A 25,468-nucleotide genomic window follows, 5' to 3' on the forward strand; every position below is an offset into this window, starting at 1 on the left:
ACCTTACTACTCAACTATTTCATATTACTTTAGACTTTACTCATCCCAATAAAACCAGGAAGAGATTCAACATCTCCTGTAGTGACAATACCTCGTTGTTATCTGCCTTCTGTAATGACTCCTACATCACAAACCCCCAATTCCATAAATCTAACCCAGCTAAGAAGAATTACTCTGACAGCTGAGACATACTCATCTTTTCTTTGTTCCCAGCCTCCACAATTGTTTCAGTTCCACACAGAGTCTCAGACTCATTTCTCTTTGCTGCACGTGCCCCGGGAAGATTTCTGCCTAGAGAATCATCATCACGCTTAATAAGCACTACTGTTCTCTTCAGCTGATTAAACCCCAGGATACCCAGTCTGTTAGCAGGAATGTGCTGGGCTGATATCAAAGCTCTAGCTCACTTCATCTTCTGAGGCTCTTCTCCAACATTGTCTTGAAGGATGAAGGTTACCTGCATCATAAATCAAGTTTATCACAGGTATTTGGTAGTCACAACCAATTCAATAGACATATAAATTATTTTTTATTATCTTTAATTCCCAATGAAGGAATTTGGACACCTAATCTAAGGAAGTAAAATAGCATGCCCCAGTTTCATCAGACATTATAAAGATCTCACTTCTAAAAGAAAAGTAGAAAATAAGCAAATTTATAGGTAGTGGCAATTTTGAGGTCCTTCCACATGAAGTCAATCATCATTAAGGATGCTGCTGCCTTTGATTTTATGTGAAGCTTCGATCCACACAGGCCTCCATGAATTCACAGTTGATCTTCATGTACTGAAGTAACCAAGTCTTTGATTTATCTGTGCCTCTAAATATAGGTATCAAATCATGATTATGATAACAATTATTTTTATACATTCTCTGAGCCAGGTACCTTACTTGGCCCTTAAATGAAGCTCATTTGAAAACTCATAGTAAGTCGACTTACAAGGTGGCTGTCATTAATCTCATTTTACAAATGAGAAAAATGACTCACAGATATTGAGTTAGTTTTTCAAGACTGCAGACTCTGCTCGTCAGACCTGGCTGCGGCCAGTGCATGTGTGTTCCAATGTAGACTGAGCTAAGCTGCCTTCTGTAGGCAATGCCATGGATGGCTAATCTCATCCTTTCTCACCCCATCTGAGGCCTCAGCCAGTATGAGCACCAAATCAACCAAACAAATGAAACTATGAAGACAGTCAGTCTCTGCCTGGTACACATGGTCCTTTACTGTATCCCCAGCACCTGGTGGAGTACCTAGTACAGTGTTGGAGATCAAAATATATTTGTTGAGTGATTGAACAACTGACTCTGTAGATTATTCTTTGCTGAAGGACTAAGCAGCAGCCCCTTTATATTTTCTCTCCCATACCCTTTTAAAAAAAAATGTATTTATTTTAATTGGAGGCTAATTACTTTACAATATTGTATTGGTTTTGCCATACATCAACATGAATCCACCACGGGTGTACACGTGTTCCCCATCCTGAAACCCTCTCCTACCTCCCTCCCCATACCATCCCTCTGGGTCATCCCAGTGCACCAGCCCAGAGCATCCTGTATCATGCATCGAACCTGGACTGGCGATTTGTTTCACGTACGATATTATACATGTTTCAATGCCATTCTCCCATACTCTCTATTCATATTCTTCCAGTCATATTTTCTAGCTATTCCTTTCATTCTTACATCCCCATGCATTTATACTTCCTAGGCTCTTAGAACTTCTATCCCATAGATTAAAAAAAGAAAAAAAAGTAAAAGAAAATAAAAAACCATACATCTTCCATTGTGTTCATGGATGCATGCCCTACCTCCTCGCTTTAAGTAAATCCTAGTTTTCCCTGCATTTCTCTTGAGTGGGGACCAGACATTCTCATATGCTCCAAGTACTATGGAATCATCAGAGTAGTTATAATTTTCACTTCCTGGGCAATTCTTGGATTTGATCTATTTTATTTAGTCTCAAAATATTACTTTTTTAAACCCTTATCATTGCTTCCTGGTCTCCTTAGCTACAGTCTTTACTTTGGAAATCCGTCCATCAGCTGGAAGAAGATTTTTCCTAACATAAATCTAATATGTTTTATCCTTGCTAAAATCTTCACATGATTCTTAAACACATTCCTTCTGATGACATATATTGCTTCACACACTGCCCACCAGGTATAATTCTATGTTAGTCATGCAAAATAATTCACGTTTCCCTGAGGAGACATTGTCATGTTCCCCTATGCCTTTGCACCCTTTATATACTATTTCCCATACTTGGAAGCCTCTGTACCTGGGCCTTCTTTCCCTGGCTGACTCGCAGTGCTATATGCCCTGATTCCCCAAGTGTGTTAGAAGTCCCTCTCTGAGGAACACGTGTACACCCGTGGCAGATGCATGTTGACGTATGGCAAAACCAATACAATATTGTAAAGTAAAAATAAATAAATAAATAAATAAAAGAAGTCCCTCTGGGGTGTTGCCATAATTCCTACTTTACATCACTTGTCATACTTTTGTGTTTTCCTGTTTTGACAAAACTAATGTTCTCTTTGTCTCTTTGTATCCACTGCCCCACCTACAGCAGGTATTTGTTTTTTTTTTTTTTTTTTTGCCAATTCTCCCCTTCAGTTCAGTTCAGTCGCTCAGTCGTGTCAGACTCTTTGCAACCCCGTGAATCACAGCACTCCAGGCCTCCCTGTGACTATTAGCTATACAAATATTTAAACAATGAAAGAAGTGCCTTCCGACACCAGAGAGTTTCTATAGTTCCATGAAAATAGCTACAACTAGAACTCATCCTCTCTTTTCCAAACTACTGCACCACTTTTCTATCAGGTCTCCTTATCCCTATTCTGACTTGCCTCCTTCAAATGCCACTTATACACCGCTAGGGGAGTGATCTAACATAGTGATCTTTAACTCTTACTTTATATGCTCCCTGGAGAGCATGGGGTTAAGTTCCATTTCCTAGTAAAGCATCACTGTCTTCCTTGCCTTCCGTGATCTCTCCCAGGCTGGCTAGGAGGTCTCCATGGGGATCCCACAACACTGTGTGCAGAACACCCTCCCTGCCTTTGCCACAAGGTGCTGTGCTTAGTTGTTCAGTCTTGTCTGAGTCTTTGTGACCTTTGGGACTGTAGCCCACAAGGTTTCTCTGTCCATGAGATTTTTCAGGCAAGAATATTGGAGTGGGTTGCCATTTTCCTCCTCCAGGGGATCTTCCCGACCCAGGGGTTGAACCTGAGTCTCCTGATACTTTATGGCAACTACTTAAAGTGATATTCCTATCCCCAGAACAAATTTCTTTAGGACAGGGACTGTGTCACATTTATCTCTGAATCCCTAGTAGCTACTACAGCTTCTGTTCGAGCATGTACTCATCAATGGGTACTGAATTAATAATATCTGAAATAGACACAGTAGTTAGATGGCCAGAAAAGTGTTGCAAAGGAAAGCAAACTTTTGAACAAAGATCAGGCCTTCCAGGAGTCTAAATTTAATGTATCTCAGAATGGTAGGGGACTTGTATTTCTCACCAAAGGTTTTCCACTGAAGAAAATCTGCTTTACAAATTGAAATTTGATTATACCATAAAAGATAAGTAGAAAATTAAAATGTTAGTTTGTTAGTTTCTAAACTAATAACACATGACATTAGCATCACTGCATTTATTGGTTACTATAAACAGTAGCTGACTGCATTCCATTACATGCTCTGCCTCACTATTTGCCACCCCACAATGCCCCTTCTCATCAGGCAAGGTTCCAGTCAATTGGTCAACAAGCATTTATTAAAAGGATCTTGTGGGGACAGCACCACATGGTCACAGTGGGGGAATAATGAAATAACAGCACTTAAGCAGCTCATAATCTGTTTGGGTGGAAGGAGGTACCCTCTTGCAATAAAAGATAATATATAAATATAAAACTCAGAAGCTAACCACTGCAAATCTGATGAGAGGAGGCAGTCACTAAAAGCTGAATAGAGAAAGTGGAAGTTATTTGGACAGGAGGAAATAGAAAAAAAAATATTTTATAGGGTTTGAGAGTCAATATATGCTTCATCTGTTTGTCTTTTTACTCATTTATCACATAGACATTGAAACTAAGAGTCCAATGCAAATTCATCTCCACCTCCAAGTGCTAGTCTGGTCACAGTCATGTGTGTTCTATCCATGATTATTACTAATGAACACATACATAGCAACCTGAATGCTGCTGCCAAGTCGCTTCAGTCATGTCCGACTCTGTGCGACCCCATAGACGGCAGCCCACCAGGCTCCCCCGTCCCTGGGATTCTCCAGGCAAGAACATTGGAGTGGTTGCCATTTCCTTCTCCAATGCATGAGAGTGAAAAGTAAAAGTGAAGTCGCTCAGTCGTGTCCGACTCTGTTCGATTCCATGGACTGCAGCCCACCAGGCTCCTCCATCCATGGGATTTTCCAAGAGTACTGGAGTGAGGTGCCATTGCCTTCTCCAAACAACCTGAATAGCTACATGTAAATCAATAAGATCATAACATCCTCTCACACCATATACAAAAATAAACTGAAGATTATTTAAAGACTTGAATATAAGACACAACCCCATAAAATTCCTAGAAGAGAGCACAGGCAAATATTCTCTGACATAAATTGTAGCAATATTTATTTAGATCAGTCTCCCAAGGCAAAAGAAACAAAAGCAAAAGTAAACAAATGGGACCTAATAAAACTTAAAAGTTTTATTTGCACGGTAAAGGAAACCATCAACAAAATGAACAGACAACTTATGGAATGGGAGAAAATATTTGCAAGTGATGCAACCAACAAGAGATTCAAGAGATTAATCTCCAAAATATACAACCAGGTCGTATAACTCAGCATCAAAAAAATGAAGAACTCAATCATAAAATGGGCTGCTGCTGCTGCTAAGTCACTTCAGTCATGTCCGACTCTGTGTGACCCCATAGACAGCAGCCCACCAGGCTCCTCTGTCCCTGGGATTCTCTAGGCAAGAACACTGGAGTGGGTTGCCATTTCCTTCTCCAATGCATGGAAGTGAAAAGTGAAAGTGAAGTCGCTCAGTCGTGTCCGACTCTTAGCGACCCCATGGACTGCAGCCTACCAGGCTCCTCCACCCATGGGATTTTCCAGGCAAAAATACTGGAGTAGGGTGCCATTGCTTTCTCCGATAAAATGGGAAGAAGACCTAAATAGACATTTTCCCAAATAAGACAGATGACCAACAAAGATGCTCAACATCACTAATTGTTAGAGAAAAGCAAATCTATAGTACAATGAGTTATTACCTCACATGGGTCATAATGCTATTATGAAAAAGTCTACAAATAGTAAATGCTGGGAAGGGTGGGGAGAAAAGTGAACCCTCCTACACTGTTAGTAGGAATGTAAATTGGTGCAGTCACTATGGGAAACAGTATGGAGGTTCATTTAAAAACTAAAAATAGACCTATCCTTTGTTCCAGCAATTCCACTCCTAGGTATATATTCAGAAAAAAAAAATCTTCTAATTCAAAAAGGTACATGCACCCCAATGTTCACAGCAGCACTATTTGCAATATTCAAGACATGGAAACAACCCAAGTGTCCATCAACAGACAATTGGGTTAAGAAGATGTGTGTGTGTGTGTGTGTGTGTGTGTGTGTATTATTCAGCCACAAAAGAGTGAAATATTGCCTTTTTCAGCAGCATGAATGGACCTATGGAATATTATACTTAGTAAAGTAGATCAAACAGAAAAAGAAAAATACTAAAGGATAATTTTTGTATGTGGAATCTAAAAATAATGCAACCAAAAAAAAAACATACCCATATAGCTCTTCAATAGACCTGTGTGTTAGGTATTATTAACCCTATTTTACAAATGAGGAAGTAGACACCCAGCGATTGTGACTTGACCGAGTTTACATAGATATTGAGACAGGACCAAGACTTTGAACTATCTTCCGACTTCAAAGCCCAAGCTCTTTTCAAACATCATGCAAGAAGCAACGGTCAAATTTTGCCAAAAAGTATCATTAGTCCTATCAAATCCCTTCCAGCATGAGATTTTATAGATGAGATCTATAAAAGCACAGTTGATTACAGATAGTGGACAAGAAACTATATACTATGGCTTCTAATCTCTAGTCCTCTCTAGACTGTATTTATGGGCACCAATTCTGCCATAAAGCAGCCATTATGACTGAATTGCTCCATCAACCAACCAATCAGGGCAATGAAGAAATAAACAGTATATCTGACTTTCTTAAGTGGGTGTTTTAACCACAACGGTTACACCATTTAAGAGTGAAACCAAACCATAGTCTTAGCCAGACTTAATATGACTTCATTCCTTCAGTGTTATGACAAATAATACACTGAATTCCTTTTGAGCACCATGCCCTCATTAAAACTGCATTTTGGCTATTATAGGTTCTAAAAAAAGTACTTTGGCTACTCCAAAATATTTAGATAGTCTCTTCTGGTTTCTTTCATATCTCTGTACTCTTACACAATATCCTATTATTTATTTCTTTAATTTCTAATACATTGTTGAATATATTAATATCACTATGACTTGAACATTATGTAATTACTAAATAATCACAAGAATGTTCCACTTTTCTAGGACATTCTAAGTGTGTCTTAGACTATTAATCTGAATTGCCATGAAGAGAACCTTCTGGGGCTTCTAGTTCCACACTATTTGGGAAGACAGTGTGAAATGTTCAAGGCAAACTTTCAGCTTTCTTTTCTCCTAGGGTGTGTTCCTGCTTCCTCAAATAATGAACATCAGTGAGAATGATTTTTAAATACCACAATAAGAGATACCTCCTAAGTGTACCTCTCAGGTATCAGCCTCTTTGCCTTCAGCAGCTTTGTGTTGGACTGCAGCTACTAAGATGTCCCCTGGGTATCTGTCAGCTGCATTCTAAACATCTTGGCCTGACTTTCAAGCTTTTACACTTAATGTAGTTGCTACATCCTGAGACAAACTTCTCTGAAAGACAACATTTTAACCAAAAGTGAAAACAATCCAGCCTTAACCAGGACCACAGGTCTTATACAAATGTAGTTAAGGAAAGAAAAGCAGGAAAACATTTTTTTTTACAATGAGAGCTCTTGCTTCTAAAGTATGGCTCCTCATGCCTTGGATCATATAAACATTATAGAGGTTTTATAGGGAAATAATTTATCAGCTGACTTGGGAAGGGAGCAGCTCAGCACCATTGGGAGAGTATGGAATACGGAGTCGAGATACCTGGGTCTCATTCTGCCTCCATAATGTTTTGCCTTGCCAACTTTGGGAAAGTAACTCAGTCCTCGGGAGTCGAAGTCTTTGTAAAACGAAGATAACTGTATTAATCCCTCCCTGCCTCACTGAGTTGTTGTGAGAGTCAATTTAGATATAAACATGATAAAACATGCTGTAAATACCATATGCTGATTTCATTATTAGTATTAATTTTATATTCTGCCCTGCCTTTCGGGATTGCCTGAGGAAACCCTTCTTTTCAGATCCCTTAAATGCTTTCACCTTTGAATAGGAAAGCATTTGTAAGCAGTTATCTGTTGAGTACCAAGTTGGAGTCCCACCCTCTGCTAGGAACTATGAGGATTAACAATAAATGAAGGAACAAATATATGGCAATCCTAACCTTAAGAACCTCATGATATAGTCATGGAGAAGATATGGATACAAAAGAAACACAAACTGAACAAATCAGGCTAATGTGGGTTTGAAGCCAATTAGATGAGACCTCGTGGATGGATAAATACATAGCGGAGGTGGAAAGTAGACAGTGATGAGGCACAGATTTGTGAAAGAGGAATATAAGCTGGGTGCAGATGTGGACACCTGGACAGATTAAACTGTGGGAAAGCTCACCCTTTAGTTGATCCACTCCTGAGCTGAGACCAGGGCTAAAGGACAAACTGAGGCCTCCCATTCAGCTGCCATATAACATTGAGCAGAGTTCCATGTACTATAAAGTAGATCCTTGTTAGTTATCCATTTTAAATACAGCAATGTGTACATAGCCATCCCAAACCCTCTAACTATCCCCTTCCCCCATCCTTCCCCCTGGCAACTATAAGTTTGTTCTCTAAGCCTATAAGTCTGCGATTCCACTTAAAAAGGATCTCATTCGGTATTTCTCCTTCTCTGTCTAGCTTAAAATGATGAACATTTTTTGAGTCTGGTCTGTAACATGTGCAAGATAACTATACTAAGACCTTTACAGATATTATCAAACATATATTATCTAATTTAATATAACAACCCAGTGAGCTAAATTTTATATCCCCTTTTTACTGATGATAAAACCAACCGAAGCTTTAAAGCAGTGGATTAATTTGCCTACATTCGTGGCAGAGTGAGGATTTCAAGAGACATGTTTTCAATCATCTTTAAAAATGTATCTTTTTCTTTTATTTTTTCATGAGCTACTGGTCCATTCAGATGTTCAAAGATCAGGAAACATTTAGGAGAGAAACATAAGATTGGATCGCTATTTGGTAATTTTGTTTTCTCTATGAGTTGGTATGTAACCTTCATTATTCTGTTTTAGTGACTGAACACTTGGGCACTAAACTTTTCAGACATGGAATGTTCCTTGGTTTGAAAACCACTGGTGAACAAATTAAAAACTCTAAAAAAGGCAGAATCAAGGATCCTTGCCTGGCACCATGAACATTCCTGGAAGCCAATTAAGTGGCCTTCTTAAGCATTTTTGCAATGCCAAGGGTTAGGATCCCTGGCAGCAGTAAGAAAAGCCCTGCTAGGTTTGTGAAATCTAGTCTATTAAAACAACATGTGGGTAAAATACAGTTTTAACAACCCGAACATCTTTTCTCAATATTGTCCTGAGTTCTAGCTGGCAAGTCTGGGTATTTCCACCTCTGTCCCTACCACTAAACTGAAAATCTCCCAATAACAAAGGAAAACCTTTCCACCTAGCCACAACAGCTCTTCCTCTGTGTGAAAGTTGCATGCAGGCAGCATTAGGTAGAGCAGTCTCATGTCACGGGTATGATGAAAGTCACAGGCTTGGAGCCTTGTTAGACAACATCTTCTCTTTCCATTTGACCCAGATGCCATTTGTCATCCCTGGAGGTATTTTTGTGTTTCAGAAACATGCTCATAAGTCATGGTATAATTGAGTGTGGCTGAAATATTATTCAAGAACTCGATGTGCTTTTTTGTTGCTGTTTTAGATCACTTTGTTTGGTTTACATAAAAGTGTTCGAAGTTTTGCATAAATGTTTTGATTTTGCAAAGTACCTTTATAAACGGGCTACCCCTGGTGGCTCAGTGGTAAGGAATACTCTTGCAATGCAGGAGCCAAGGGAGACGTGGGTTCTATCCCTGTGCTGGGAAGATACCCTGGAGGAGGAAATGGCAACCCACTCCAGTATTCTTGGCTGGAAAATTCCATGGACAGAGGAGCATGCTGGGCTATCATACATGGGGTTGCAAAGAGTCAGACATAACTAAGCAACTGAGCACACACACACATACCTTTATAAAGGGACAACATAGAAAAGTGAGGGGAATTCAGACAGCAAGCCTTTTTCCCCCAGGACAAAATCAGAGAAGATACTAATTTTCTTTAAATCCTGAAAAAAAAATTAGCATTCTTAGAAGTCCTCATTTAGGCTTTTTGTTTGTTTTTTTCTGAAATGTAAGCAGTGCCTCTCAGTCACAGGCAGCTGTAGAAAAATGGGCCTTTTGGGAAAAATTTAGCCTCTCACTCAACTGAATCTGAAGATTTTAGAGCTCCAAATGCCTCTTTGGATTGTGCACCTGGGTAGGAACTGAGCAATGAAAAGGGTGAGTAATCACCATGAGTAAAAATAAGCAGAAATAGCAGAGTGAAAAGATGAGCAGAGGCATTAAGATGCATACAATGGTCATATAAGCAAACCATACCTCAAGTTCAAATAGCCAAGCAAGTGTCACATAGCACACTCCATCCTGACCTAGGCCCCTGCGTGGAGAGGTGGGATTGGGACCTCATCCAGTGAAATCAGGGTAAGTTCATTTCTGGAGATGAGTGGTGAGGACCAATTGTAGACAGACTTAAGAAACAAAGAATTCCATAAAAGGTACAGGGAAGTGAAGAACAAAGGTGGTTCTTAGTGATAGAGCTAGAATTGCTTACATTCAATGACCCTTCTGAGGAAAAGAGCCTATTTTTCTTATTGGCCTCAATGGGAGCTTTTCACAGACAACTCTGGCTCAGAAGGACAAGTTCCTTCCTTTGCATGTATCTGAATATATGGAAGAGGTCAATGATCAGATTATCCATGGCACATGCTCATCTCTGCCTTGTTACCAACAGTAGCAAGCCTCTTTGTCTAGACTGTATAGACAACCACCTCACCTTGAGCATCAGGTTTCAGCACATGAATTTGGGAGGGACACAATCATTCAAATCATAGCAACTGCTGGTTTTGGCAATGATTACGTATTTGCAGCTCACTATAACAGTCATTCACTGTGGCATTACTCCAGGTGATAATACTGAAGTGTGCAACTTAAAAGCATGGTAATCATGAACATTAATAGTCCATTTTTTTTTAACTTTACCTAAGCATCATTGGAAAAGACTCTGATGCTGGGAGGGATTGGGGACAGGAGAAGGGGACAACAGAGGATGAGATGGCTGGATGGCATCACTGACTTGATGGACATGAGTATGAGTGAACTCCAGGAGTTGGTGATGGACAGGGAGGCCTGGCGTGCTGTGAATCATGGGGTCGCAAAGAGTCGGACACAACTGAGAGACTGAACTGAACTGAACTGAACTGAAGCAAATGGCAACCCATTCCAGTGTTCTTGCCTGGAGAATCCCATGGACAGATGAGCTTTGAGAGCTACCATCCATAGGGTCCAAAGTGTCAGATACAACTGATGTGACTTCACACTCAGATCAATTGTACTTTGTGTCAATATACGCATATGTGCTCAGTCATATCAGTCATGTCCAACTCTTTGCAACCCCATGGACTGTAGCCAGCCAAGCTCCTCTGTCCACGGTATTTCCCTGGCAAGAATACTGGAGTGGGTTGCCATACCCTCCTCCAGGGCATCTTCCCAACCCATGCAGTGAATCTGCGTCTCCTTTGTTTCCTGCCCTGCCAGTGGACTCTTTACTGCTGAGCCACCAGGGAACTCGTGATATCAATACAGAGCTAAATTCTGTTACATTGTGATTGTTGTGACCATGTTTCCTAAGAGATCAGATAATGAAAATGAGAATGATGACAGTACTTATAGCAATATGACCCAAGCATTGCCAAAAGAGAAGTCTAACTAACTGCGCTGTGTTAGTGATAGTTGGAAGGACAAGAGCAACTGGATTGGGGGCAGGGGAGGGTGTAAGTAACCAAAATAGAACACCGTGCACAATCTGAGAAAATAATCTGGAGCTGGCATGGCAAAGGGGCATTTATGGTGAAAGCACTAACTTGGAGACTGAATCTAGTCCAGAATGAGACAGAAAAGTATTTATTTCAATTAAAGGACTTTTTGTTTTTGTTCTGTCTATTAAAAAGATACCAATTCTCAGTAGAAAATTAGCATAGGCACACCACACCAATGACCATACATTATCATATCTTTGCCTTGATTTCGCTATGAAACTGAGAAAAGCTACATGTTCTGATTCACTGATTACAACTGAAATGTCTATTGTTGCATAACATAGAAAGTTTGGATAATAGGGAGTAGTATAGACTTGATTCTGTCAAATTTTACTGAAAACCATGAGTTGAATCAAGGCAACAATGACAAAAGAAAAAAAAATCCCTCTGTGTCTTCAGTATTTTAGTTTAAAAAATGGATTTGCCGATCATTTTCTTGAATTTTATGAAGACGCTTTTAAACCACAGAAAACTTTTTTTTTTAAAGATTCTTGATATGACAAACCCACAGCAAACATTATCCTCAATGGTGAAAAATTGAAAGCATTTCCTCTAAAGTCAGGAACAAGACAAGGGTGCCCACTTTCACCATTACTATTCAACATAGTTTTGGAAGTTTTGGCCACAGCAATCAGAGCAGAAAAAGAAATAAAAGGAATCCAAATTGGAAAAGAAGAAGTAAAACTCTCACTATTTGCAGATGACATGATCCTCTACATAGAAAACCCTAAAGATTCCACCAGAAAATTACTAGAAATAATCAATGACTATAGTAAAGTTGCAGGATATAAAATCAACACACAGAAATCCCTTGCATTCCTATACACTAATAATGAGAAAACAGAAAGAGAAATTAAGGAAACAATTCCATTCACCATTGCAACGGAAAGAATAAAATACTTAGGAATATATCTACCTAAAGAAACTAAAGACCTATATATAGAAAACTATAAAACACTGGTGAAAGAAATCAAAGAGGACACTAATAGATGGAGAAATATACCATGTTCATGGATTGGAAGAATCAATATAGTGAAAATGAGTATACTACCCAAAGCAATTTATAGATTCAATGCAATCCCTATCAAGCTACCAACAGTATTCTTCACAGAGCTAGAACAAATAATTTCACAATTTGTATGGAAATACAAAAAACCTCGAATAGCCAAAGCGATCTTGAGAAAGAAGAATGGAACTGGAGGAATCAACCTACCTGACTTCAGGCTCTACTACAAAGCCACAGTTATCAAGACAGTATGGTACTGGCACAAAGACAGAAATATTGATCAATGGAATAAAATAGAAAGCCCAGAGATAAATCCACGCACATATGGACACCTTATCTTTGACAAAGGAGGCAAGAATATACAATGGATTAAAGACAATCTCTTTAACAAGTGGTGCTGGGAAATCTGGTCAACCACTTGTAAAAGAATGAAACTGGACCACTTTCTAACACCATACACAAAAATAAACTCAAAATGGATTAAAGATCTAAACGTAAGACCAGAAACTATAAAACTCCTAGAGGAGAACATAGGCAAAACACTCTCCGACATACATCACAGCAGGATCCTCTATGACCCACCTCCCAGAATATTGGAAATAAAAGCAAAAATAAACAAATGGGACCTAATTAACCTTAAAAGCTTCTGCACATCAAAGGAAACTATTAGCAAGGTGAAAAGACAGCCTTCAGAATGGGAGAAAATAATAGCAAATGAAGCAACCGACAAACAACTAATCTCAAAAATATACAAGCAACCCCTACAGCTCAACTCCAGAAAAATAAACGACCCAATCAAAAAATGGGCCAAAGAACTAAATAGACATTTCTCCAAAGAAGACATACAGATGGCTAACAAACACATGAAAAGATGCTCAACATCACTCATTATCAGAGAAATGCAAATCAAAACCACTATGAGGTACCATTTCACACCAGTCAGAATGGCTGCGATCCAAAAGTCTACAAATAATAAATGCTGGAGAGGGTGTGGAGAAAAGGGAACCCTCTTACACTGTTGGTGGGAATGCAACCTAGTACAGCCACTATGGAGAACAGTGTGGAGATTCCTTAAAAAACTGGAAATAGAACTGCCTTATGATCCAGCAATCCCACTGCTAGGCATACACACTGAGGAAACCAGAAGGGAAAGAGACATGTGTACCCCAATGTTCATCGCAGCACTGTTTATAATAGCCAGGACATGGAAGCAACCTAGATGCCCATCAGCAGATGAATGGATAAGAAAGCTGTGGTACATATACACAATGGAGTATTACTCAGCCATTAAAAAGAATACATTTGAATCAGTTCTAATGAGGTGGATGAAACTGGAGCCTATTATACAGAGTGAAGTAAGCCAGAAGGAAAAACATAAATACAGTATACTAACGCATATATATGGAATTTAGAAAGATGGTAACAATAACTCTGTATACGAGACAGCAAAAGAGACACTGATGTATAGAACAGTCTTATGGACTCTGTGGGAGAGGGAGAGGGTGGGAAGATTTGGGAGAATGGCATTGAAACATGTAAAATATCATGTAGGAAACGAGTTGCCAGTCCAGGTTCGATGCACGATGCTGGATGCTTGGGGCTGGTGCACTGGACGGCCCAGAGGGATGGTATGGGGAGGGAGGAGGGAGGAGGGTTCGGGATGGGGAACACATGTATACCTGTGGCGGATTCATTTTGATATTTGGCAAAACTAATACAATTATGTAAAGTTTAAAAATAAAATAAAATTAGAAAAAAAAATAAAAAATAAAAAATAAATAAATAAATTAAAAAAAAAAAAAAAAAAAAAGATTCTTGATATCTTATCCAAACACAAACTAGACTTTGCTCATGTACCTGCATATTTGGCAGACAGTGAAAATGTAATTGTTATTAAAATCCATTGTCTATACCAAAGAAAATAGAAAGATCTTCCTACTACATGTATATACCTTGTACACAACACTGCTTAAAGCAGATATGATTTCCTATCTGTGAAACTGTGGTTTTCATAATGAAAGATTTTGGTCAATTTACTCTTTCCTCTAAGTATACAGAAGCACTTAAAGAGATATTTTACTGTATGGAAAATAAAAGAAGATAGCCTTCTTAGGCATGTCTCTAAAAGATGGCTATTATTGTTGTGGGCCATATAAAAATATTTTATGACAGTCCAATATTTTAACATCTTTGTGTGGTCTCCTTTCAACCAATTATGTGACTGTGGTAGATTAATAAAACAAATGCAGAAAATCGTTGATACCCTTCCTTTCAAGAAGTGGAGATTGATTACCTTCCCCTTGAGTGTGGACTGGACTCACTTCTAATGAATAACATATTGTAGCAGTAGTATGTGTTAATTCTGAGAAGTAGGTTATGAAAACATTGTAGCTTTCAGCTTGAGTATTCTCTTTTCCTCTCTCTCTCTTTAATCACTCATTCAGAGGGAAGACATAAGCTGTGTCAGAAGAATTTGAAGGTAAATAGAGAGAGGACCAAGCAATGAGACACTGAGAGCAGCCAGCAACCATATGAGTAATTTGGAAGTGAATCTTCCATGGGTTGAACCTTTTTTTTTTAAATGGTGCACCACATGAATAACCTTAATTCATTTAACTATTCGCCTCTTTGTACCTCTTTGTATATTAAACCATTTTCCTCTCAGCTTTACTGAGATATAGTTAACATATAACATTGTATAAATTTAAGGTATACAAGATATTAATTGAATATATTCATACTATGTAAAACAATTAGTTAGTGGCACTGGGTAACACCTCAATAATATCACCTAAGTACCATTTCTTTCTTGTGGTGTAAACATTTAAGATCTCTTCATAACTTTTAAGTATAGGTGGTGGTTTAGTATCTAATTCATGTCCGACTCTTTGTACCCCCCTGGACTGTAATGTGCCAGATGCTTATGTCCATGGGATTTTCCAAGCAAGAATAGTGGAATGGGTTGCCATTTCCTTCTCCAGAGAATCTTCCCAATCCAGGAACCAAACTCATTTTTCCTGTATTGGCAGGTGGATTCTTTATCCACTGAGCTACCAGGGGAGACTTTTAAGTGTATAATACGGTGTTATTATAATCATCATTCTGTGCATTAGGTTCCCAGAATGTGTCTATATTATAATTGCAAGTTTAATTCTTGGGCCAACAACTCCCTATTTCTTCCATCCTGACAAACATAAAACATCTCATAACAGTTTATCTTATTCTGATTTTAAAAAATTGATCACATGCAAGTACTCTCCCCTTTACTCCCTGAGCTTTTATGTTTTTTTTTTTTTTTTTATTCTTCCAATTTTATTTTATTTTTAAACTTTACATAATTGTATTAGTTTTGCCAAATATCAAAATGAATCCGCCACAGGTATACATGTGTTCCCCATCCCGAACCCTCCTCCCTCCTCTCTCCCCATACCATCCCTCTGGGCCGTCCCAGTGCACCAGCCCCAAGCATCCAGCATCATGCATCGAACCTGGACTGGCAACTCGTTTCCTACATGATATTTTACATGTTTCATTGCCATTCTCCCAAATCTTCCCACCCTCTCCCTCTCCCACAGAGTCCATAAGACTGTTCTATACATCAGTGTCTCTTTTGCTGTCTCGTACACCGGGTTATTGTTACCATCTTTCTAAATTCCATATATGTGCGTTAGTATACTGTATTTATGTTTTTCCTTCTGGCTTACTTCACTCTGTATAATAGGCTCCAGTTTCATCCACCTCATTAGAACTGATTCAAATGTATTCTTTTTAATGGCTGAGTAATACTCCATTGTGTATATGTACCACGGCTTTCTTATCCATTCATCTGCTGATGGACATCTAGGTTGCTTCCATGTCTTGGCTATTATAAACAGTGCTGCGATGAACATTGGGGTACACGTGTCTCTTTCCCTTCTGGTTTCCTCAGTGTGTATGCCCAGCAGTGGGATTGCTGGATCATAAGGCAGTTCTATTTCCAGTTTTATAAGGAATCTCCACACTGTTCTCCATAGTGGCTGTACTAGTTTGCATTCCCACCAACAGTGTAAGAGGGTTCCCTTTTCTCCACACCCTCTCCAGCATTTATTATTTGTAGACTTTTGGATCGCAGCCATTCTGACTGGTGTGAAATGGTACCTCATAGTGGTTTTGATTTGCATTTCTCTGATAATGAGTGATGTTGAGCATCTTTTCATGTGTTTGTTAGCCATCTGTATGTCTTCTTTGGAGAAATGTCTATTTAGTTCTTTGGCCCATTTTTTGATTGGGTCGTTTATTTTTCTGGAGTTGAGCTGTAGGGGTTGCTTGTATATTTTTGAGATTAGTTGTTTGTCGGTTGCTTCATTTGCTATTATTTTCTCCCATTCTGAAGGCTGTCTTTTCACCTTGCTAATAGTTTCCTTTGATGTGCAGAAGCTTTTAAGGTTAATTAGGTCCCATTTGTTTATTTTTGCTTTTATTTCCAATATTCTGGGAGGTGGGTCATAGAGGATCCTGCTGTGATGTATGTCGGAGAGTGTTTTGCCTATGTTCTCCTCTAGGAGTTTTATAGTTTCTGGTCTTACGTTTAGATCTTTAATCCATTTTGAGTTTATTTTTGTGTATGGTGTTAGAAAGTGGTCCAGTTTCATTCTTTTACAAGTGGTTGACCAGATTTCCCAGCACCACTTGTTAAAGAGATTGTCTTTAATCCATTGTATATTCTTGCCTCCTTTGTCGAAGATAAGGTGTCCATATGTGCGTGGATTTATCTCTGGGCTTTCTATTTTATTCCATTGATCAATATTTCTGTCTTTGTGCCAGTACCATACTGTCTTGATAACTGTGGCTTTGTAGTACAGCCTGAAGTCAGGTAGGTTGATTCCTCCAGTTCCATTTTTCTTTCTCAAGATCGCTTTGGCTATTCGAGGTTTTTTGTATTTCCATACAAATTGTGAAATTATTTGTTCTAGCTCTGTGAAGAATACTGTTGGTAGCTTGATAGGGATTGCGTTGAATCTATAAATTGCTTTGGGTAGTATACTCATTTTCACTATATTGATTCTTCCAATCCATGAACATGGTATATTTCTCCATCTATTAGTGTCCTCTTTGATTTCTTTCACCAGTGTTTTATAGTTTTCTATATATAGGTCTTTAGTTTCTTTAGGTAGATATATTCCTAAGTATTTTATTCTTTCCGTTGCAATGGTGAATGGAATTGTTTCCTTAATTTCTCTTTCTGTTTTCTCATTATTAGTGTATAGGAATGCCAGGGATTTCTCTGTGTTGATTTTATATCCTGCAACTTTACTATAGTCATTGATTATTTCTAGTAATTTTCTGGTGGACTCTTTAGGGTTTTCTATGTAGAGGATCATGTCATCTGCAAATAGTGAGAGTTTTACTTCTTCTTTTCCAATTTGGATTCCTTTTATTTCTTTTTCTGCTCTGATTGCTGTGGCCAAAACTTCCAAAACTATGTTGAATAGTAATGGTGAAAGTGGGCACCCTTGTCTTGTTCCTGACTTTAGAGGAAATGCTTTCAATTTTTCACCATTGAGGATAATGTTTGCTGTGGGTTTGTCATATATAGCTTTTATTATGTTGAGGTATGTTCCTTCTATTCCTGCTTTCTGGAGAGTTTTTATCATAAATGGATGTTGAATTTTGTCAAAGGCTTTCTCTGCATCTATTGAGATAATCATATGGTTTTTATTTTTCAATTTGTTAATGTGGTGTATTACATTGATTGATTTGCGGATATTGAAGAATCCTTGCATCCCTGGGATAAAGCCCACTTGATCATGGTGTATGATCTTTTTAATGTGTTGTTGGATTCTGATTGCTAGAATTTTGTTAAGGATTTTTGCATCTATGTTCATCAGTGATATTGGCCTGTAGTTTTCTTTTTTTGTGGGATCTTTGTCAGGTTTTGGTATTAGGGTGATGGTGGCCTCATAGAATGAGTTTGGAAGTTTACCTTCCTCTGCAATTTTCTGGAAGAGTTTGAGCAGGATAGGTGTTAGCTCTTCTCTAAATTTTTGGTAGAATTCAGCTGTGAAGCCATCTGGACCGGGGCTTTTGTTTGCTGGAAGATTTTTGATTACAGTTTCAATTTCCATGCTTGTGATGGGTCTGTTAAGATTTTCTATTTCTTCCTGGTCCAGTTTTGGAAAGTTGTACTTTTCTAAGAATTTGTCCATTTCTTCCACGTTGTCCATTTTATTGGCATATAATTGTTGATAGTAGTCTCTTATGATCCTTTGTATTTCTGTGTTGTCTGTTGTGATCTCTCCATTTTCGTTTCTAATTTTGTTGATTTGATTTTTCTCCCTTTGTTTCTTGATGAGTCTGGCTAATGGTTTGTCAATTTTATTTATCCTTTCAAAGAACCAGCTTTTGGTTTTGTTGATTTTTGCTATGGTCTCTTTTGTTTCTTTTGCATTTACTTCTGCTCTAATTTTTAAGATTTCTTTCCTTCTACTAACCCTGGGATTCTTCATTTCTTCCTTTTCTAGTTGCTTTAGGTGTAGAGTTAGGTTATTTATTTGACTTTTTTCTTGTTTCTTGAGGTGTGCCTGTATTGCTATGAACTTTCCCCTTAGGACTGCTTTTACCGTGTCCCACAGGTTTTGGGTTGTTGTGTTTTCATTTTCATTCGTTTCTATGCAAATTTTGATTTCTTTTTTGATTTCTTCTGTGATTTGTTGGTTATTCAGCAGCGTGTTGTTCAGCCTCCATATGTTGGAATTTTTAATAGTTTTTCTCCTGTAATTGAGATCTAATCTTACTGCATTGTGGTCAGAAAAAATGCTTGGAATGATTTCTGTTTTTTTGAATTTACCAAGGCTAGCTTTATGGCCCAGGATGTGATCTATCCTGGAGAAGGTTCCATGTGCGCTTGAGAAAAAGGTGAAATTCATTGTTTTGGGATGAAATGACCTATAGATATCAATTAGGTCTAACTGGTCTATTGTATCATTTAAAGTTTGTGTTTCCTTGTTAATTTTCTGTTTAGTTGATCTATCCATAGGTGTAAGTGGGGTATTAAAGTCTCCCACTATTATTGTGTTATTGTTAATTTCTCCTTTCATACTTGTTAGCATTTGTCTTATGTACTGTGGTGCTCCCGTGTTGGGTGCATATATATTTATAATTGTTATATCTTCTTCTTGGATTGATCCTTTGATCATTATGTAGTGACCTTCTTTGTCTCTTTCCACAGCCTTTGTTTTAAAGTCTATTTTATCTGATATGAGTATTGCTACTCCTGCTTTCTTTTGGTCCCTATTTGCATGGAAAATCTTTTTCCAGCCCTTCACTTTCAGTCTGTATGTGTCCCCTGTTTTGAGGTGGGTCTCTTGTAGACAACATATGTAGGGGTCTTGTTTTTGTATCCATTCAGCCAGTCTTTGTCTTTTGGTTGGGGCATTCAACCCATTTACATTTAAGGTAATTACTGATAAGTATGATCCCGTTGCCATTTACTTTATTGTTTTGGGTTTGAATTTATACACCGTTTTTGTGTTTCCTGTCTAGAGAATATCCTTTAGTATTTGTTGGAGAGCTGGTTTGGTGGTGCAGAATTCTCTCAGCTTTTGCTTGTCTGAAAAGCTTTTGATTTCTCCTTCATACTTGAATGAGATCCTTGCTGGGTACAATAATCTGGGCTGTAGGTTATTTTCTTTCATCATTTTAAGTATGTCTTGCCATTCCCTCCTGGCTTGAAGAGTTTCTATTGAAAGATCAGCTGTTATCCTTATGGGAATTCCCTTGTGTGTTATTTGTTGTTTTTCCCTTGCTGCTTTTAATATTTGTTCTTTGTGTTTGATCTTTGTTAATTTGATTAATATGTGTCTTGGGGTGTTTCTCCTTGGGTTTATCCTGTTTGGTACTCTCTGGGTTTCTTGGACTTGGGTGATTATTTCCTTCCCCATTTTAGGGAAGTTTTCCACTATTATCTCCTCAAGTATTTTCTCATGGTCTTTCTTTTTGTCTTCTTCTTCTGGAACCCCTATGATTCGAATGTTGTAGCGTTTAATATTGTCCTGGAGGTCTCTGAGATTGTCCTCATTTCTTTTAATTCGTTTTTCTTTTATCCTCTCTGATTCATTTATTTCTACCATTCTATCTTCTAATTCACTAATCCTGTCTTCTGCCTCTGTTATTCTACTATTTGTTGCCTCCAGAGTGTTTTTAATTTCACTTATTGCATTATTCATTATATATTGACTCTTTTTTATTTCTTCTAGGTCCTTGTTAAACCTTTCTTGCATCTTCTCAATCCTTGTCTCCAGGCTATTTATCTGTGATTCCATTTTAGTTTCAAGATTTTGGATCAATTTCACTATCATTATTCGGAATTCTTTATCAGGTAGATTCCCTATCTCTTCCTCTTTTGTTTGGTTTGGTGGGCATTTATCCTGTTCCTTTATCTGCTGAGTATTCCTCTGTCTCTTCATCTTGTTTAAATTGCTGAGTTTGGGGTGTCCTTTCTGTATTCTGGCAGTTTGTGGAGTTCTCTTTATTATGGCGTTTCCTCACTGTGTGTGGGTTTGTACAGGTGGCTTGTCAAGGTTTCCTGGTTAGGGAAACTTGTGTCAGTGTTTTGGTGGGTGGAGCTGTATTTCTTCTCTCTGGAGTGCAATGAAATGTCCAGTAATGAGTTATGAGATGTCTATAGTTTTGGGGTGACTTTGGGCAGCCTGTATCTTGAAGCTCAGGGCTGTGTTCCTTTGTTGCTGGAGAATTTGCTTGGTATGTCTTGCCCTGAACTTATTGGCCCTTGTGTGGTGCTTGGTTTCAGTGTCAGTATGGAGGCATTTGATGAGCTTCTGTCAATGAATGTTCCTTGGAGTCAGGAGTTCCCTGGAGTCAGGGTTTGGACTTAAGTCTCCTGCTTCCGATTATCGGTCTTATTTTTACAGTAGTTTCAAAACTTCTCCTTCTATACAGCACCATTGATAAAACATCTACATTAAAGATGATAAGTTTCTCTACAGTGAGGGTCACTCAGAGAGGTTCACAGGGTTACATGGAGAAGAGAAGAGGGAGGAGGGAGTTAGAGGTGACCCAAATGAGATGAGGTGAATCAATAGTGGAGAGAGTGGGCTAGCCAGTAGTCACTTCCTTATGTGCACTCCACAACTGGACCACTCAGAGATGTTCACGGGGTTATACAGAGAAGAGAAGAAGGAGGAAGGTAACAGAGGTGGCCAGAAGGATAAAAGGGGGGAATGAAAAGGAGGGAGACAGATCCAGCCAGTAATCAGTTCCCTAAGTGTTCTCCACCATCTGGAACACACAGAAATTCACAGAGTTGGGTAGAGTAGAGAGGGATTAGGGAGGAGACACAGGCGACCTGGTGGAGAAAAAGGAGGGTCCAAAGGGAGAGAGAGCAGTCAAGCCAGTAATCTCACTCCCTAGTGAAAAATGGGTCCTGAAGATTGGGTCCTTAAAGGTACAAAATTGGTAACAAATACATAAAAGCAAAAATCAAAAATCTAGAGTAGAGTTTGGAATTTCAAAAATACGATGTTAAAGAAAAGAAGAAGGAAAAGAAAGAGAAAGAACGAACAAACAAAAACAAACAAGGTCGCGAAAATTATAAAGAAAGTACAGGTACAAAATTGATAACTAATACCAGAAAGCGAAAATTAAAAATCTAGAGTAGAGTTTGGAATTTCAAAAATACGATGTTAAAGAAAAGAAGAAGGAAAAGAAAGAGAGAAAAAACGAACAAACAAAAACAAACAAGGTCGCGAAAATTATAAAGTACAGGTACAAAATTGATAACTAATACCAGAAAGCAAAAATTAAAAATCTAGAGTAGAGTTTGGAATTTCAAAAATACAATGTTAAAAAAAAAAAAAAAGAAGAAGAAAAATAAAGAGAGAAAACAAACAAACAAATACGAACAATGTCACAAAAATTATAAAGAAAATACAGGTACAAAATTGATATCAAATACCAAAAAGCATAAATTAAAAATCTAGAGTAAAGTTTGGAATTTCAGATATACAATGTTATATAAAAGAAGAAGAGAAAGAAACAGAGAAGAAGAAAAAGAAAAAGAAAAAAAAAAAAAGAAAAAAAAAAAGTCACAGAAATTATATAAAAAAAAACTATAGGTACAAAATTGATAACATATACCAAAAAGCGAAAACTAAAAATCTAGAGTAGAGTTTGGAATTTCAAAAATACAATGTTAAAGAAAAGAAGAAAAAAACAAAAACAAAAACAAACAAACAAAAAAAAACAAGGTCAAAAAATTATAAAATATATATATGTGAAGTTTGCTGAAGAAGAAAAAAATAGGGTCTTTTTTTTTTTTTTTTTGCAAAGTAATAGGTTATAAAAGTGAAAATTAAAGGAACAAAAGAGGACTTAAAAATTTTTTTTTTTTTTTTTTTAGTTAAAAAAAAAAAAGAAAGAATGATCGTAAAAATAATAAAAATATATCTAGGACTTTTTTGGTTTTTTTTTTGTGGGTGTTGTGGGTTCAGTTCATTTTTGGCTAGTTCCTTGGTCAGATTTATATTTCTCAAGATCTATAGGCCCCTTCCTATGTAGTCCGTAGTAACCACAGGGTTTTGATCTATTGCCTGTAGCTTCCAAGGCGTTTCCCTCTGTTATGTCTTCTTCTGTTCGCTAGTCTCTTCAGTATCTGGTTTCCGCCCTGACTCAAAGGGCACGGTGGAGGACACTTTTTTTTTTTTTTTTTAGGCTTACTTGTTCAGTCGCGCTGTGGGGATGGAGGGAGGGATGCTGCAAACAAATAACACTGGCGTGGGCTCGCAGTGCCTCAGCCACCCTGGGTCTGCCCCCGCTCACGGCGCGTGTAGCCTCCCTGTCCACACTGCTCGGACTCTAGGTTGTTCTGCCGGGAACAATCCGAGGCTGGCCCTGGGCTGCATGCACCTCCCAGGTCCAAGCCGCTCAGGTTCAGGCACTCGGGTAGTCCTCAGAGGCGCAGACTCAGTTGGGCCTGCGTTTTGTGCTCTTCCCAGGTCCGAGCGCCAATTTGCTCTTCCTAGGCAAGCGCCAATGCTGCGACTTATCGCCTCCCCGCCACTCGGTTATCTGGATGTAAAACCGGCGCACCTTCTCAGGCAGATGTTGACCGTCCAGACCCCCAAGAAGTTTTAGTTAGCAAAGAAGCCTGCTTACAATTTTATAGATAATGTCTCTCTGGGGCTGCGATTGCCCCCTTCCGGCTCTGGCTGCCTGTCACCGGAGGGGGAAGGTCTGCAGCCGGCTATCTCTGTTCAGTCCTTTGTTCTGTGTGCGGGCCTGGCGGTCTTAGGTTAGGGCTGGCTTTTCGCGTGGTAGGTATCCCACAGTCTGGTTTGCTAGCCCAAATTATTTCGCTCAGATAGCGCTCAGGGTATTCAGGCCAGATTCTTACTCTCAGCGATGCAGCCCACGCCGCGCCTCCCTGCCCAGCCCCGGTTTGCTAATGGCGGATGCAGGCGTCTGCGCTGCTTCTCTGCTGGGGGAGTTACCGTAGGGCTCGCAATCTGCGAGTTTTAAATTGTTTATTTATTTTTTCTCCCTGTTATGTTGCCCTCTGTGCTTCCAAAGCTCGGCACAGATTCGGCAGTGAGAAGGTTTCCTGATGTTTGGAAACTTCTCTCTTTTTAAGATTCCCTTCCCGGGACGGAACTCCGTCCCTCCCTCTTTTGTCTCTTTTTTTTTGTTTGTTTTTAATATTTTTTCCTACCTCCTTTCGAAGAGTTGGGTTGCTTTTCTGGGTGCCTGATGTCCTCTGCCGGCATTCAGAAGTTGTTTTGTGGAATTTACTCGACGTTTAAATGCTCTTTTGATGAATTTGTGGGGGAGAAAGTGTTCTCCCCGTCCTACTCCTCCGCCATCTTGGCTCCTCCCCCCGCTTTTATGTTTTTGATGTCACAGTTTATCTCTTTTACTTTTTGTGTCCTTTAGCAAACTTTCATAGCTATAGTTATTTTTCATAGTGTTGTTCTTTAACCTTTATACTAGAGTTACGTGGTGAGTACTCCATAATGTTACAGTATTAGAATTCTGAATGTGACTATATTTTTACCTTTACCCGAGTGTTGTATATTTTCATATGATTTATGTTACTAAGTAGTATCTTTTCATTCCAGCTTGAAGAACTCCACTCAACATTTCTTGTAAGGAAGTTCTAATGATGAAAAACCTCAACTTTTGTTTGTCTAGAAAAGTTCTTATCTCTCCTTCACTTCTGAAGGACAATTTTTCAAGTTAAAGTATTTTTAATGGCAATTTTGTTTTCTGTTAGCATTTTGAATACATCATCCCACTCTCTCACAGCTTGTAAGATTTCTGCTGAGAAGTCCACTGATAGTTTTCTGGGAGTTGCCTTGTGAATTACAAGTCTTCGCTTTTCTGTCTTTCTGCCTTTAAGATTCTTTCTTTGACTTTCTTTAATTTCTTTTAAATTTAATATAATATGCTTTGGAGAGGATCTCTTTAAAGTTTATTTTGTTTGTGACCTATGTGATACATGAAGTTGGATATTCAAATCTCTCCCCAGATTTGGGATGTTATCATCCATTCTTTCTTTTTTTTCTTTAGATTAATTTTTTCATTATTTCTTTAAATAAGATTTCTATCCTTTTCTCTCTGTCTTCTCCTTCTGGAAGTGTGATAATTTGCAAATGGTTCTTTTGATGGTATCTTATTTTAATTATGTAGGCTTTGTTCTCGCTTTTCCGTTTTTGTGCCTTTTTTTTTTTACTTCTACACCCTATGGACTGACTTTATTATGGGAAGCTTTTACAAATAGGGGACACTGGGGAATGCTGTGACCCTGGGTCTAGTGGTGCTCCCAGGTATGGGAGCCCCTCAGGGCACCAGGTTCAAAGAGATGTGATGTTATTTCAGCTCAGGTTCCTGGGGTCTGCAGCGTGCAGCAGAGGATCTGCAGTGGCTGCAAGGGCGGTCGGGGTCCTCAGTGGTGCCTCCAGGCCCAGTGGCTAGAGGCCGTGACAGACAATGGTGGCGGCTAGAGTGGAGCCATGTCCACACTCAGCCGTGGGAGCCTGCAGTGGCTGAGGCCAGTTTCAGATACACTTAGT

At 38.7% G+C, this 25,468-nt stretch overlaps 1 long non-coding RNA gene across 1 annotated transcript in view; it reads right to left on the minus strand.

Moving 5' to 3' along the window:
• Positions 1 to 24,276, minus strand: part of LOC147356738 (uncharacterized) — a 30,782-nt gene extending 6,506 nt beyond the window's left edge. Inside the window, exon 1 of the long non-coding RNA XR_015143511.1 lies at positions 24,109 to 24,276. This is a non-coding gene — a long non-coding RNA (uncharacterized LOC147356738). The remainder of the gene's footprint in view (positions 1 to 24,108) is intronic.
• Between the last annotated feature and the right edge of the window lie 1,192 nt (positions 24,277 to 25,468).

Source organism: Bos grunniens, chromosome 16, assembly GCF_055505025.1.
Source record: "Bos grunniens cultivar Pamir isolate PY7600 chromosome 16, Bosgru_T2T1.0, whole genome shotgun sequence".
NCBI classification, from domain to species: domain Eukaryota; kingdom Metazoa; phylum Chordata; class Mammalia; order Artiodactyla; family Bovidae; genus Bos; species Bos grunniens.